Raw genomic sequence first — 13,810 nt, forward strand, 5'->3', positions numbered from 1 at the left:
GATCCTCAACATGGCTTTGCCTCTGATGACTGGTGGGGAGACAAGAGCTTGAGTCACCAACATCCTTCACAGTACTTTGCTTCCCTCCAGCTCCTGCTGTTGATCTGGGAAAGCAGCATCTGTCTGGGACCTTTAAAGCTCATCCAGTCCAACCCCCCTGCAGAAGCAGGGTCACCTAGCTCAGGTTGCACAGGAACATGTCCAGGTGGGTCTTGAAGAGCTCCAAGGAAGGAGCCTCCACAACCCCTCTGGGCAGCCTGTGCCAGGGCTCCCTCAGCTCACACTGAAGGAGCTTTTTCTTATGTTTAAGTGGAACTTTTTGTGTTCCAGCTTCATCCCATCACCCCTTGTCCTGTTGCTGGCTACTATAGAAAAGAGGGATGTCCCAACCTCCTGACACCCACCCTTTAGATAGTTATAAATGTTAATAAGATCACCCCTCACCCTCCTCTTCTCCAGACCAAACAGCCCCAGTTCCCTCAGCCTTTCCTCACATGAAGGATGCTCCATTCACCACGCTGCACGTGTACACTTGCTTGTGAGACAAGGATGAACAACCACGTGTGAGGAATGATCTTCTCCAGGCCCCTGACTGCTCCCCTGAACAGGAGTCGTCTTCTCTCATTTGTAGTACAAATGCAGCTGGTGCCCATCACCTCCTGAGCATCATCTTTTAAACCACTGCTCGTGCTTTTCCTCTGAACAATCATTTGAATGCATTCACCTATTTTTAATGGCTTAAGGACGGGCTGAGCAAAGCTGTGTGGCATTACCCTGTAAATATTAAGCACCAAGGTGGATGTGAGGCATTTCAGAAGGACTCTTTCTCCCACAGGGATGACAAAGTGTGTTTGTTTCTCTATAATTACAAGCGGGAGTACACCCCCACACTTCACACTTCAGCTCTGCCTGTCTATTTATTGCAGCTTTGGCAAATCCATGTGTCACTGAACAGGACCCTCTTGTTTGGTTGCTTGACTCCTTTTGGGTTTTTTTGGCTCAAATGTGTTTTGCTGCTTTGAGAACTTCTTCTTTCTAAACTTGCTCAACTTTTGATCAAGCATTTTGTGCCACACTCCAGTGTTTCTCTATCAAGGATACCTTAGGGAGTCCAAGTTAAGCACTGCTCCTAAGCAATAAACCTGCCACCCATTTCAGAGTCTTGTGAGTCTTGCAGTATCATGAAGAGGAAGCCTTCATCTTTAAAATCCAGTGAATTAACTCCCTAAAGCATGTTTCCTAACCTGGAGCTCGTTCCCAGTGCAGAGGCTGAAGGGAGCAGTAGATTCAGTGAGAATATAATGGGCTTGAAAGGTATTTGTCAGTGCCCCTTCCTCAGGCTGGCCAAAGTGTCTGTGTCCCAAATGCTCTCAGAGCTCCAGGCTTCTCTATAACTGCACTTTTTGCACCAATCACAGCTTTACCCCTGCTCTGTATGTCTGGACCAAGCATCCCTCTCACCCACCACCTCCCCTGAAGCTTCAGGAGAAGGGAGAAGCCACCTCTGGAAGCACAAAGTGGTGGGATAAGCTGCTGTTAGCTGAGCAGGGTGAGCTCCCCTACTGACCCCAAGCAAACCACTCACTTTGAAGGGATAAACAGCCTGATTAAACTAACAGCTCTTCCTTCCTCACAGTGATTCTCTTTGAAGGATCTAGGCAAAGCCAGAGTGCAATCTCTAGCAGCAAATCCACTGCTGACTCCTCCAGAGGAGAGCCAGAGCAGGAAAGCTGGCTGAGCTTTGCCTTGTACCAAGCACTCTCATTCTTGCAATTGCAGAGCTAAATGGTAAATAGGCAGGATTGTTGCACAGTGCAGCAGGAAGCAGGGCTGGGACACTGGATGATTTAGCTGATAGCAACAATAACCTGTGCCTGGACAGATGATGTCTGCTGCTGGTACAAACCTCCAGCACCACTCAGAGTACCAGTGGAGCTGTGCAATGCAGGCAGACAGTCCTGTTGTCTCAGGCCATTTCTGTAAGTCCTGGGAGGGCTGATACAGGAGAACTAGGAAAGATTAACAGCTAATTAATGTCAATCAGCAGAGGTATACTATCAGGCCTTATTGAATTAATAAGGAAACCCAGTTCTTGGGCTAGAGCTCTGTGTTCATCTCTGATGGCAACTCACATGGGGGCCTGTTGAAACATCTTTATACAGCCCAATGAGATGTAGAAACCATGGGGGTGATCTGCATTTCCCAGGGAGAGTCAGTGCTCTCAAGTCAGCTCTGGGACACAGCAGAGTCTCACATGAAGGAAGAGCCCCAGGTAGAACCTCAAACGCAGCATCCCAACTGGGTCTGTATGTATTGGTGGTTGCTCCTTTGTTTTCCTAGGTCTGAACACAGTATGTAGGGGATGAACACCCATCCCTTACACAAAACACCTCTGCTGCACTCCTAGGCACAACAGATTCCTTCAATAATGCATCAAAACTCCTTGATGCTTGCAGCTCAGACTGGAGGAACCACTCCTGCCTGCTCTCTCAGTTTCCAGCACTTGAGTACCCTCCTACCAACGAAGCACTCAGCAGTTGCAGCATCCAGGGTGGACCTACCTCAGTGACCTCACTCCTTCCCAGCTCCCAAACCTATCTCCCAGGCCAAGACTTTGCAAGCAGTTTGCTCTGAGCAGTCTCTATCTGTTCTGCCCTGCAAACCTCTCATTCATCTGCTCTGGCTCCTTTGTGGACCTCAGCAGCTGCAGCAACCACCAGCTTCACACTGGCATAGTGCACTACCTGTACTACACATCTTTATTTGCAGACAGATTAACCAGTCTTTTCTGGACAGCTACACATTTCATTGTTTTGTGCTTTGCTCCTGCACTGTTCAGTGCAGTTTGTATCTTCATCATTCAGTGTACACCCTCAGGGCTTGTTTACTACACATCAAACCCTGCTCTGAATAAGGAATATTTTGCATCCTCTTTTTACTTCTCATCACCCAGAGAAGTAAGCCTCAGAAACAGAGAAAAAGCTCTGTTCACAGAGCTCAAGCTACAAGCTCAGCAACAGCTACTGACCAACAGGCAACTGTAAAATGCAGCTAAAATCAGCTGAAGCCCCAAACAAGACCCAAGGTCTCACCCTATCTGGCCAACACAAACCCTATGGCCCTTCTGCAAGAAAGACAACAGGATTATTACCAGGAAACATAAAATCCAATGGTCCCACTTTGTTCCCTGGCTGTGGAAGTGATGTAGCTGCTTACAGAGACTGAAAGTCCTGCTCACCCACAAGACCAAACGATATATTTGCTTTGCAGGCTTACAGCTGCTTCCCAAGTGCTCCATGTGCCAGCACAGAGATGTCCCTAGATGTGCATCATGCTCCTTCACCACTCATTTGTCTGTGGTTTCAAGCAGCTCAGCAGGCTCAGCTCAGTGTGGACTTTTTACTGCAGGGTTTCCTACCCTGAAACTGGGGAGGAGAAAACCAAAAAGGTTCTACAACTAACAAGAGCTGCTGTGAAGGGTTAAAACGTCCCAGGAGCAGAAGCAGCTTTGATTTGTTTCTCCACACAAAAAGTTTCTAATTATACCCAGTCTTATCTGTGCTAGAGCAGGTTCATAACTCTGCCTTCATCCCTGATGTGTTCAGCAGCAGTGGCCAGATTTTGGATGGTACAGGGATGACAGTTTAGGAAAGAAAAGCACTTACTGGACATTGTTTGGCGAGGAGGGGCACTCAGCCAAAGCCTCAGGAGCTCCAGATATAGGTATTGAGTAAAACCACAGCCTCTGATGAACATATCCTAGCATGATTAGCTATAGCCATGGACCAGCTGCCATCCCCTCAGGTCTCTGCCCACCTGGATTATTCCAAGAACCTTTGATGTTGAGCAGAAGGGTCCATCTCCAGGAGCTCCAGGTGCTGGGTGCTTGCATAGCACGGCTTACTGTGCAAATGGGAACCCTGTCTTTTCATTGTCATCACAGCCAGTAGCAGGCCTCCACACTCCAGCTCAACACTGCATCCCAAACTGCTGGGCATCTCCTGAGAGCTCAGGCAGTGGGAGAATGCACAGGCACTTCTCTTAGGACAAAGCAGTCAGGCAGCCACTTAAGCAGCACTCGAAACTGCCTTACGTAACTTTGGAAACAAAGGCTGCTGGTGCAGCCTTTCTACTCAGGCAATCAAACCCTCTCCCTTTTGCTCCCTCCCACATAGAGGGCATGTTGTCACACTGGGGTGCTGCATCAGATTCCCACCCTGGGTGTCTGTACAACGCACAGGCACACACCTGCACACCTGCACCTATGCTCTCGCCCTTGTTCTTGCACAATGCAACACAGAGCACAGCACAAATGAGATGGTTTAAATGCAGCTTACACATAGCTCAGGTAGGGACAAGATCAACCTTAACAATGACCAACCCTGTTGCTGTAGAGCTGTGAGGACTGTGACATGAAAGAAAAGCTCCTGTGCTCAAAGAATGAGCCAACAGAGTCCCAGCCTCTCCCCATGCCTGCACTCAGTGCTGGGTGGTAGCAGGCTGGAAAGGCTGATTCATACCATGTGCTTTAGAGAGCATCTCCCCAGGAAGAATACAGTGAGCAGTGGCAATATGGACAAAGATGGAGAGTGATCAAATGCTGTGGGTGCCAGTGCTCGAGGTGAGCAAATACGTGGGGCCAGGAAAGCCAGGGTGGTGAAGGAAAGAGTAAACAATGGTGGCCACAAAGACATTCCCCTGTAGTGAATGGGCAAGATGAAAAATAACTGGCCAAAAACCCCAGTGATTTTGCAGTAGGAGCCATTTCTCAGACCATGGCACCTTATGACCACAAACCCATTTGTGCCAGCAGGTCTAAGGGGGAAGAGAGGCTGGGAGAGGCTGAGGCTCCTGCTTGCAGGTACATGTCAAAAAGCAGTGAAACCTACAAAGTAAATGCCATTCCTCCTGCACCTTCTCCTCTCTGTCTCTTCTCTCTTCACCTTCAGCCTCTCTCCATACCAATGGTCACAGAGGAGCAGCAGGTCATTCCAGCAAAGTCCCAGACAGGGCTGTGGCACTGGCAGCACTGAGGTTGTGCTCAGCTGCTAGCAGAGTGGAGGAGACACCTAAAACACCATGAGCCAGCTCTCCAACTGTGGCTGTTTCTATGAGAAAACAATGTTTGTCCTTGCCTTGTGGTCAGGGTGTATCAGTACTCCAAACAAATCTTGTTTTTCTTCTGTGAGAGTGGCTGAGCAGCTCCATGACAGAAATACTTGTGAATTCTTTGGCATGAAAGGAGAAATGGCTTTCCAGGGCAGTGCAGGAGCAGCCCCAGAGACCCCCTTTCTCAGGCTGTCAGCTGCAACTCTCCAAGGAGCACGAGCTCTGCCTGGTCCCCTGGCTGAGACTTGTGCAACCCTCCAAGCAAACTGAGCAGCTGTGCCAGCCCTCATGGCTCTTACAGCTCGAACCTTGGGAGCTCCCCAGCCTAGATGTTCACCTACCTGAGGGCTTTGTCTGTGTCAGAAGCAAAAGGAGCTGCTCTTTAGGATGTGCATGAGCCTGGCTGCTCTGCTTCCAAGGCATCCTTGCTCTTCCCCAGCATCCACAGTTGTCATCAGGGATGGTAGAGATGTCCCTGCCTGCTCTCTCTCCAGATGGACCTGCTGCCTCTGAAGCTTTCCCATCCTTTCTTGACTCTTTCCCTCCTCCAGCAGCAAGTTCCTCACTTTCACTTCATGAAGTGGAAAGATGAACTTTATCTGCTTTAAACTGCTCTTCTTCTAGATCCATCAAGGGCATATAGTTCTAACACTACAGGATCTGGTGAAGAACAGCTCTGCCTTCATCTTACCACCTCCACGATGTTACAAACATCAGCCACATTCCCCCTCTTGCCACCTTCTTCTCTGTAAACACCTTGATCATTTTAGGTGCTTCTCTGCACCTCTCTCTAACTTGAGATGCAGTGACCAGAGCCTCACAAGCTACAAGAGATGATGCCTGGTATCTGTGAGGATGCTCAGCACGCTGTTGCCTTTCTGCTGCTGCCACTGTACCCAGGGCTGATGATTTCAGTGAACCACTGATTGCTCTGGGGGCTCTTTCCTGAGCTCTACATGCTGGTTTCAAATTCACCACCATGCACCAGAGTTTGGAAGGACTTGAACAGAGGAGAGGTTGGTGCAAGCCACTGTGACTGCCTCCTGGAGCAGAGACCTCACAAAGTTGTACACTGGACCAGAGAACCATGAAACCACTTGAAACCATGTTCCTAATGCAGCCCCCTGCCCTGCAGGTCTCCAGCCTCCTGAGATGGGTCTAGTGAGCATAGGGAGCAAAAGAATCTTGTTGCCTCAGCTAAACTCCACCACCTTAGATCCAGGTCTGGTTCCAAGTGAGCCCAGATGTTTCCAGAAAGCTCTGGAGTGGTCAAGGATAATAGATAAGACACTTTAGGCAGACACAAGAGTAACTCATTACAGGAGAAGCAAATTACTTCTGTGCTACGTGGAAGCACAAAACCCAGCTGGAATGGTAACAGTCCAAGACTCCTTGGGCCATTTACCTCTATGGCAGATGGGGATTAGCAGCCTCCTAATGCCTGGCTAAGGACTCCACAGTTAAGGGTGTAGCTTGTGCTCATTTCTAAGCCTGATTTCACAGCCTATATTTCTCAAAAAATAAATCCCCACGTCTGAATTTCACACGTTATCTGTGGCCAGAGCAGAATGCTGGCAAAATGTGAGCTGGAAGAAGGAGAGAAGAGGGATGAGAGAGGAGAGAGCAGAGAGAGGGGAGAAGGGGGGAGAGGAGAAGGGGGGGAGAAGAGAGGGTGTTTCTATTTCAAAAGAGGTCTTCTCTCCAAGCATCTTGGCATTTATCACTGTTGGAGAACAATTCCTGACAGCCAAGGATGAGATTAACCTAAAGCTAAGGGATGGAGAGCCATCCTAATCCCACCAGATCTGGGACAGCTGGGTATCTGCTAAGGAAAGCCTGCATTCATGGCAGGAGAGTAAAACTGGCATCACCAGCATGGGTTATTCTTGCACTCCTGGATACTACAGCTTCCAGAGGACCAAGTTCATCACTTACCTTCAAGCTCAGGCCTTCATGGACTTCAGCCAAGCATTCCCCAAGCACAGGCCACCCCTCCCAGCTGGAAGCCTGACACACTGTTTAGGAATGAAGACTCTCACTGGCAGAGAAGCCTTTGCAGCATCCTTGCTGCTGCCACTCCAGAATCACCCTCAACACACCACTCACCCTCTGAGACCGTGTGGAGCATCTGTGACGGCAGGGAATGAGGACAACTGGCTCAGGACCTTCACATGGTGGCTTTAAATATGGCAGAGACAAGGATTTGACTCATTGAGCTGCTCACTTTCATTTCATTTGAAGTGGCTTCCTCTTTTTATGGCATTTAAATGCTTTTGCAAATTGATGCTGCTGTAATCAACGTTTTTGGCTGTTTCCCCTCACAAGGACGTTGACTCTGAGCACATTGCAGTTAGCTGGATCTTTAAAAACAGCCTATCTTAGATAGTGACATATTGATCCAGGTTCTGTGCATTGCTCTGTAATAAATCAGGAATTACTTCTCCTCTTGTAAGGTCTTTCAACAGTCGCTTCATAGATGGTCATTTACAGTGGCTAAAACTCATTTTCTCCCTCAAACAGAAGCAGCTTCTCCAGCCTCAAATTCTGTTCAGCTGCTTGTTTAAGACATTTCCCCACAATAACAAAAATTCCATGACTGCAAAGCTGGGCCAATGTCAATGTTTCATGGACTAAACCACTTTAACCAACGATTTCTTTCACTTGTTACATGCTCAGCTGACTGACTAGTTCCCACTAAGGCAGGAGTTTGCTGGAGCTGGTGTAAAGGTATAAAAACAATCTGGGCTGGGCATGACAAAAAGCCACCAGCAAAACATGAGGCCATCAGAGGTTAAAGGGAGCAATTATGGTAGATGAGGATATCACAGGGATGCTAAATGCCTCTTCTCCCATCTTCTGCTCCTTCCCCAGAGACTTCTTCGCCTTTGCAGAGCCTCCAGGGAGATACTCTCCATGGCTGAGGCAACAGCAAGCATGGGCTAGGAAACATGAGTGTTGAAAGGGAAATACATCTGATGATTTAGAAAGCTTCCTGTGACAGAGGTTTTGAATTCAGCTCTGAAGTTTGAGAGGTACCAAGGAGAAAGTCCCGTTGTGCTTGTCCTTTGCTGATCCTTTTCATGCCAGCTTCTTCCCAACTGGCATTTTCTATTGCTTTGCTTGTAGCTGTTTAAATGCATTGTTTTGACATCATGGGCATTTGTAGTCAATTAATTGGGGCAAGTTCCATTCCTTTTCAAAAGTAAAACCACCCAGGATAACTTTCTACACAATCTGTAACGTTTTCTACACCAAAGCTGCACAAACACACCGCTCAAAGCACAGGAGAGACTACAGGTCCTGGAGAGGACTCAAAGCTGTGTTTCACCTGTCCTACCACTGGCTTAGAAAAGCAGTCTGCACAACCCATGATGAGCCATGAGTTGCCAGCCAAGATCTGGAGTCAGATCAGAGCTGTGCTGCAAGTCAGGCGCTAATAAATGTCACTGAGCCCACACAGAGTAGATTAGAAGCAGCCTTTTGGATTTTGGCCATCAGCCTGTGCAGTGCAGCCATGGCACCTCTGAATTCCTGCTGAATGGGACTGAACTGTGGGGGAAATTCCTGTGCAATTTAGAAATGACCTGCACAGGACCTTATTCCAAATCCCAGCTGCCTTCTGTCAGCCTCCAACCAGAGGATTCTGCTCCAGTTGCTGCTGTCCTGCAGACTGGGAGACCTGTTCACAGGGCAGGACTTTTTTTCCTGACACACTTCCATATCATGGCTAAGTAAGCTCTTAATGCTCTTAGAAATTCAATAGTTAAAGTAGATCAAGGTTATCTGATCCTCCAGTGACCTCCAAGTTTCCTCTGGTCACTGTGTCTCAGAACAGCACCATCCATCATTTGCTCCTCAACAGCTAATGCTGCATTCAGCCTCATCAAAGAATCTATTTAGCTCTAGCTTAGCAAATCACCAGCCCCACCCTCTCACCACCTTGTCATCTGCATGGTGCACCAGAGACACTTCTGCTTTTTCCCTGCCAGGCTTTTGGTCACAATGTTGAATGTAGCCAGACCACAATACAGGACATAGTAAGACTTTGCAGGTTGAGTAAAGTGTGAGGCCTAGAATTTACAGGAACAAGGGACAGTGCTGGAAAATCTGAGAGTTGGTGGGATAAAGATGTTGGAGGCTTTGCTGCAACACAAGGGACTATGCAGCTGGTGAGAGGCAGGTTGAATCCTCCACTGAATCCTGCAGCATTTGGGGGTTTGTACTCACTCCCTGTGTCTTTGCTGCTCTCAGCTCGCTGCAGTCAGCCATGAATAATCCATGCTTCGGTGAAAACTCACTCGAATGAGATCACCCCTAAGCACATGAAACCCAAGCTCAAGGAGGAATTCCCCAGCATGGCCATCAGGTCACAAGGCAGAGCTATCATCTGACTCATGCTAACGTGACTCAGAAGTAACCACCAAAGTCTTAACAGAGGCAAGGACACGATATTTCTGTCCAGAACACATCTGTAAAGTCATCTTGGTTGCAGGTTAACAAGTTCAATAAAAGCCTGTGCTGGTCTGGACCAAGCATTACAAACATCTGGCCAGTAGGCAAACATAGGTGAACTATTCACACCTTGTTCTTTATGTGAAGGAGTTACAGAAGTCAAACAAATAGCAAAGCATCTGTCAGGACAAGCCTGGCAGGACAGCTCAAGCAGCTGCAGAGAGAGGCAAACACCAAGATGCAATCACATCCCTGCAAGACTCTATCTCCCCACCCAGATGGCTTCAGAGAAGTAGCAGGCTTTGGTGAGAGGAATCAGAATGGCATGAGACCCCAGCAAAGGCACAATGGCAGCAGCAGATAGGGACTTGAAGCACCCCCATACAAACACGTGGCACGGGGGGGACACGGCTCAGAGACAGGGTGTCTCCACATTCAACACGCTGCTCTGTGCAACACTTGGAGCAAGGAGAGGAGTGGGAAGGGATGGAGAGACCATCCTTGAGATGGTTTTAAGTGGCACACAGGAGCAAATTCAGCAAGTGACAGGAGCTGAGATGCTGTGTAATAGCAACCCCAGTGCTATTCAGCATTGCACATGGAAGCTGGGACCAAATAACAGCAAGGCTGAACAGAAGCAAACATGGGAAATCAGTGTGAGGCTAATTGAGGAAAGCTGAAAGGGGTTTAGAAGAGCAAACTGGGAAAGGTATAAAACCAAACTGGGCTGAGCATGACAAAAAGCCACCAGCAAAACATGAGGCCATTAGAGGTTACAGGGAGCAATTATGGTAGATGAGGATATCACAGGGATGCCAAATGTCTCTTCTCCTCCCATCTTCTGCTCCTTCCCCAGAGATTTCTAAGCCTTTGCAGAGCCTCCAGGGAGATACTATCCATGGCTGGGACAACAGTAAACATGGGCTAGGAAACATGACTGTTTAAAGGGAAATATGTTACTGAGCCCATTTGATGACTTAGAAAGCTTCATTCCCACTCCATCCTCCAACCCCACTTCCAGAGGAACATCCCTTGGAGGGACTACAAAAGAGGGGCAGGAGCTTCTGGTCTGATCCTAAAAGTCAAGACACATTGTGGAAAGACAACACAAAAAGGCCAAATTCAGATCACTGGATTGGTCAGATCTGAGGGTGCAGAAATTGTAACTGTCTTTGTTAAGGTATTTTGGAAAGTGTTTTAGCTCGAAGTTCCAGCTGGTCCCAGGTGGAAAGTTCACATCAGTGTGCTAACTCTTCCTCTGTAGCATTAATATTACTTGCAGCCAGGACATGAGGCTGGAAGGTTCTCACAGATTATGGGATGGCAGCTCTTACACTGATGTCAGTGGGAGGTGAGTGAGATCTGGTTGCTCAAGGGTGAAATAAACAGTCCTGCACACACAGCCTGTCCCCCTCCCCATGGGCCTTTACTCTTGGCTGAAGGATGCTGCCAGAGGGAGGGTCTGGAGGACTTGAACATCCCAGTCCAAGAGGCATGTGTTCCCAGAGAGCAATGAGACACCAACACTGCTTTGAAAGTAACACCCACCTTTGCAGCCCCACGTTGTCATCGGCAACAGAGATCCAGAAAGATTTAGGCCTGCAGGGGCTTCTGATGATGCTTCAGAGGAAGCTGAGCTTAGGAGCACCACTCTTCCTGGGCATGGCAGAGTGAATCCATGGTTCCTGGGGGCTATGGGACTCCTCAGCAGAGGTGGCTGTGTGACATCAACCCCCTGGTTTGTTGCCATTAGTGTTCAGTCCTCGGTGGTGGCAGATGCTCTGGGGCTGAATCACGGGGATTTGTTGCGGCGAGCATCGCCTTGGCACCCGCTGCACACTAAATGAACACCTCCTCTTCCTCTGCTTCCAGTCAGCCTGCCCTTCACTGGCCATCACCTCTCAGGAGCTGCCCTCATGATGGAGAGGCAAGGGATGGGCAGAGGACTGATGGCAGCAAGGCTCTCTACAAGGCACTTGCTTTGCAGGAGACAAGGAGAGGGTTAAAAGCATCTCCTGCAGCTCGGAAGCCTCCAGCCTTCCACATCATTGTGGAGGGGAGAGGAGATAGGCTAGAGGGTCAGGCTGGGGAGGCAGGAGGAGGCACTCAGGGAGGGGGCAAAGGGCTCAGTGCACTGCAGTTATCTCCTGGGAGGAAGCCTCTCCATGCTGTAGACAGTGCTGCACCAGGCAGGCAGCGTGCTTTCCCAGCCTTCCTCCCCCATCTAGGGAACCTTGGCACAGCCCCAAGGGACAGGACACTCCTGCACATCCTCCTCCAGCAAAGACATCTGAGGACAGGCTGGGGGATCATGAAGGGCCCTAAGAGACCCAGTTTCTCACGAGATTTTCCCCTCTGGAGGAAACTGCCCCCCCTGACACTGTCATGTGCAGTGACAGGAGCCACCCACACCCTCCCAGGGCCTGACCCAGCACAGTCCCCTTCCATGAGCCATCCCCTAAACCCCTCTCAAGCTTCCCCATTCCATCTCACCCTCCCACCAGAGCCTCCCTCATGCAGAAAGCCACACTCATCCCTGGAAGAGTCGCCGTGCTTGCATTCACTCTGCTCCTAGTGGAAGATCTTGTATGAGCTGCTCCTCATGCTTCAGCTTGCCAGTGCCATTTTCCAAAGGCAGTCTGTTCTCCAGCTAAAGACTGGCAGAGAACCTCACACGGCCTCACTTGGCCCATACTGTCCCCAAATTTACCTCATGGGCCGTGGCTCTGCTCCCCAGGCACTGAAGTCACAGTAGGGGCCAGCTGCAGCTCCTCTAAGGTCAGCTGGATGGGGTCGTAACACAAGCAGCATCACCTTTGGGGCCACGTCCTGCTATAGGATGAAAATTGAGGTAGAGCAGCAATTTAATCTGACCACCAAAAGCTGTTCCTCCCACAGCCCCTTCCCACAGAGATTGTGACTAATGGAGGCATCTCTCTAGCATAGCATTTGTGCAGGAGAGCATCAGAGCACAAAAAAGCACAGCAAGAAAGCACATGAGGAGTTTACACGTGAAACAAACGTACGTGTTGGTTTCAGACCCAGTAATGCCAAAGGGGCTAACTTCTCCTCTAGGGTTGAGGGAGAGAGTCCAAGCTAGAAATGGCCTGAGAAAGCACTCACATACTGGATCTTCACATGGTTGGATAACAGCACATCAAAGAGTTGCCTGGGAGATGCCGTGGGATAGCAAGGGCTGGACACTGAGTCTTAGGGACTGGCAGTCAAGGATTGGAATGAAGGCTGACTTCAGGCCAGATGTGACTTGGCTGCAAATCTCTACAAGGACCAGTTGTGAGAGAAAGTCCTCAACCCTGAAGACCAGAGACAGGCTGAGCCACCCTGATGAGCATGGGACACACCGCAGCATTTCAGCTGTAGTCCTTCTGACCCCACTAAGCGTGGAGGGGACCGTCCTGCATCCATCAAACTGCTCCACCATGCTCAACAGCCTGGCCACGGGAGTGAGGATAGCTAAAGCCACGGGAACTGCTTTGCAAACTGACAGATGAGGTATAAAGGACTCAACCCCTGACTGAGCAGGGACAGTCACCCTAGATTGCAGCAACCCATGGCAGCGGGCAAACCTGCCTCCATCCCGCAGCCGACGCCAGCTGCCCTTGCTTAGCCCGGGCTCTGCCATGTGCCTCCCAAACCACAGACCGCAGAGAGTCACCGCGCAGCGCCCGGCCTGGCATCGCCCTCGCCTTCCCCGGGAACCCCGTCCCGAGCGGCTTGTGCCCGCCGCGCGTGGGGCAGAGCCACGGCGGCACACTGAGCCTCGCTGCGTGCCCACGCTGCGCTGCGGGCTCCGGCGGGCGCGGCGCTGAGCCCTCGGAAGTGTCCGGGCGAACCCTTCTCGGGGCCGGGCGAGCCCGCGGTGCGCTCCGCGGCGGGGCCGGGACCTCCCGCACATCATCAACCTGGAGTGGGGCCGGTGACAACACCGAAAAATCGCTCCACGCGAACCCCTCAGCCCGGGGCCGGGACACCGGGACACCGGGACGCACCGGGACACCCCCGGACACCGGGACACCGGGACGCCGGGACACCCCCGGACACCGGGACACCCCCGTCCGCGTGTCCGCCGCCGCCGCCCCGCGCCCACCTGCCTCCCGCCGGGGGCCGCGCATCTGGAGCGCACCACTGCGGGTCGGGCCGCGGGGGGGGGGCCGGCGGCCGGAGCGGGTATGTTTACATGGGGGCTAAGGGGGGTGGCATCGGTACGGCCCCCCCGCCTTCCCCCCGT

The sequence above is a fragment of the Colius striatus genome, chromosome 29 (genome assembly GCF_028858725.1).
Source record: "Colius striatus isolate bColStr4 chromosome 29, bColStr4.1.hap1, whole genome shotgun sequence".
In the NCBI taxonomy this organism is placed as follows: domain Eukaryota; kingdom Metazoa; phylum Chordata; class Aves; order Coliiformes; family Coliidae; genus Colius; species Colius striatus.